The sequence below is a fragment of the Bison bison genome, unplaced genomic scaffold (assembly GCF_000754665.1).
Source record: "Bison bison bison isolate TAMUID 2011002044 unplaced genomic scaffold, Bison_UMD1.0 scf7180017864300, whole genome shotgun sequence".
Lineage (NCBI taxonomy): Eukaryota > Metazoa > Chordata > Mammalia > Artiodactyla > Bovidae > Bison > Bison bison.
The window spans coordinates 808,347-811,855 of NW_011494872.1; the positions used below are offsets into that span (position 1 = coordinate 808,347).

The 3,509-nt window shown below is 39.4% G+C and overlaps 1 protein-coding gene across 1 annotated transcript in view; it reads left to right on the forward strand.

Annotated features, from left to right (window-relative positions):
* The window catches only part of SLC17A5 (solute carrier family 17 (acidic sugar transporter), member 5), a 65,568-nt gene that overhangs the window by 49,654 nt on the left and 12,405 nt on the right, over positions 1-3,509 (forward strand). The gene's annotated exons all lie outside the window — the stretch shown is intronic.

Genomic DNA, 3,509 nt, shown 5'->3' on the forward strand with positions numbered 1-3,509 from the left:
CACGACTGAAGCGACTTAGCAGCAGCAGCAGCAGCAGTATATGTATGTCAGTCCCAGTCTCACAGCTTATCCTTCTCCTTTCCCCTCCCAGTAAAAATAAGTCTCTTTTCTACATCTGTGACTCTATTTCTGTTTTGTATATAAGTTCATCTGTACCTTTTTTTTAGATTCCACATGCCCATCCATAATGCCCTGCAATGGCATTATTTCTTTCTTTTTTATGGTTGAGTAATATTCCATTAAACATATGTACCACATCTTCTTTTTTTTGTTTTTGTTTTTGTTTTTTTGTACCACATCTTCTTTATCCATTCCTCTGTTAATGGATATTTTATATATCTGTAACAATGCCTTATTGAAAACAGTCATCACTGAATTCAGAATGTAGGAAAGATCAGTTTTCTCATGCTTAATTTTTTGCTACAAGCCCCAGCATTTAGATTATAACATTCCAATATTAAGTACTGATTTGGAACCAGACAAATTGAGTAACATTTTATAGTCTTTATTTCTTTCTTATCTATAAAGATAACCTTCCTCTTGGGGTTCATTTTACTGTTAAAGTGGGATAAGATATAAAAACTACTTAGAACCCTGCCTGGCATAAGGTTTTTCAACAGGCAGTCAGTCCTGTTAGCATGTAAATATATGTTTACATGGTATTTTTTAAGCCTTTTCTTCTGTGGACTAAAATATATATTTTCTATGGATAATTTTGTTACTCAGATTTCAAAGGATTTGAATAGATTTTTAACTATTAATCCCACAGAATTCTAAGACTCCAGTAGCACAGAATCCAGACTGAGTCCATACAACAATTTCTTTCCCCCAGGCTCTCATCAATCTTTCATGGCCTTTCTTGCCCAGTGTAATATAAGTACTTGAATGAGCTTCTTGGTGCTGACATTTAGAATTTCACAACATTCATCTGCACTTAATATCTGTCACTGAAAAGGCCTGGCAACACTGCAGTCAGTTCCTCCTACTGCCAAGGTGTTAATGCTTTAAAAAAAAAAAAAAGGACAAGTTCTGCCAAGCTTGGTTAATTTAAGATCTGCTCCCTAAAGGGCATAAGCCAAAAAGCTCTGAGCTCTTTCGTTTGTTGTTGCACACTGTGTAATCAGTTTTCAATATAAAAATTTGTGATGTTTCCAGATAACTGAATTGGGTTCAGCAGGATATTTTATTTAGGCACGGTGTCGATCAACTCAGGGTGCCATAAAAACACCATGTGGCTGAGTAGCTTAAAAAACAGAAATTGAGCTTCTCACAATTCTGGAGGCTAGAAGTCTGAGCTCAGGGTGCCTGCTGGGTTGCGTTCTGGTGAGGGCTGCCCTCCTGGTTTGCAGACAGTCACCTTCTCACTATGTCCTCATGCGGCCTCTCCTCGATAGGAGCTCACAGAAACAGAGAAAGCAATCTGCCTTTCATCCTTTCCTGGTAAGGCCACCAAGCCTATTAGGTTGGGAGCCTATCTTTATGACCTCATTTAACCTCAATTACTTCTTAAAAGCCCTGTCTCCAAATATAGTCACATTGAAAATGTGGGTTGGGGGAGGACACAGTTCTGTCCGTAGCAGGCACTTTTCCACGTCTAAAATGGGGCGAGGAATTTCAGATCAGCGGTCTGCAACCGAGGTACTGAGGATCCTAAACCTAACAGAAACAGTATCATCCCACAATAATATTTTATGGTCTAATTAATACCAAACTTCTTTAATTTTGACCACAATTTTATTTTATAATATCACTGGTTATCTCATTAAAGAGTTGAAAGTCTCTAATTTGCCTTTGTATATAACTTGGTGGCTTTTGGGCTTCTCTGGTAGCTCAGCTGCAGGAGACTCTGTTTCGAGTCCTGGATGGGAAAGATCCCCTGGAGAAGGGATAGGCTATCCACTCCAGTATTCGTGGGCTTCCCTTATGGCTCAGATAGTAAAGAATCCATTTGCAATGTGGGAGACCTGGGTTAGATCCCTGGGTTGGGAAGATCCCCTGGAGAAGGGCCTATTAACCCACTCCAGTATTCTTACCTGGAGAATCCCCATGGACAGAGGAGGCTGGCGGGCTACAGTCCATGAGGTCGCAAAGAGTCGGACACGACTGAGTGACTAAGCACTGCACACAGCACAGGTGACTTTTATAAAAAACAACTTAATTTACTTGATTAACTAATTTTTAACTCTACCACCACCATTGAGTTTTCATGCTAAAAATATCAAACCTAAATATAATGAACCCTCTAGGATCTCAAGTCTGTAGTCTTGCCACGACCCTGTGGACTGTAGTCTGCCAGGCTCCTCTGTCCATGGAATTCTCCAGGCAAGAATACTGGAATGGGTTGCCTGCCATTCCCTTCTCCAGGGAATCTTTCCGACCCAGGGATTGAACCTGGGTCTCCTGCACTGCAAGCAGATTCTTTACCATCTGAGCCACCAAAGAAGCCCATAGATACTACCAGTGTACAGGAAATACAGGGGAGATAAAGTGAAAGTGAACTCTCTCAGTCATGTCTGACCCTTTGCAACCCCATGGACTGTACCCTACCACGCTCCTCCGTCCATGGGATTTTCCAAGCAAGAGATCTAGAGTGGATTGCCATTTCCTTCTCCAGAGGATCTTCTCAACCCAGGGATCAAACCCAGGTCTCCCACATTGCAGGCAGACGCTTTACCATCTGAACCACATAGGACTATATCAAATGATGCCTCAGTCTACAAAATTTAGAATTGTAGGGCCATCTGCAAGACAAAATCCCAAGTTTTTCCGTTAATACACACAACTTAGAATACTGTTCAGCAACACTAGCATGTAATCCAAAATGTTACATACTGTATAATCCTTCAGAATCAAGTCCCAGGAGAAGGTACTTTGTCCCTTTGTCTCCAGGGGACAAAGCTCCAGCAGCCAGTGCAGCCAGAGCCCCATAGGACCAGGCGTGGGACCTGACCAACTGCGGGCCACACACCATTTCTCTGGTCAGCATATATTGAATTAGCACATATGTTGCACTGGAAATAATAAAGGAGAATAAAACATGAGTTTTCGGGGAGACTATGAGGTCAAAATTAGCAAACTTGAATTAGAGAATGATTACCTCTTAAAACATGAAGTATCAGCTTTGAGGACAATAAAGATTCTGAAAAGAATTTTTATCAATAGGCATTTTTGTCATATACACACAGTATTTATAAACTCAGTTTATCAATTTCTGGGACAATATGCAGGGATTTAGCTACAGGAGGGTATGTAATAAGTTCAACAAGTAAGTTGTGAAACTGTGCTTGATATCTCATTTCTATAATAATATATTGTTATGTTATTAGATATATTAAAATATATACAGGAAAAAATTAGGATATTTACCAAAATGTTACTGTTGATTGTCTCTGCATAGAAGGATTATAAGTAATCTTACTTTCTTCATAGTATTTTTCTTATTTAAAATTTTTAACAATGACATAAATTTTGTAATCGGGAAATAAATTATTTTTTTAACTTAAAAAATT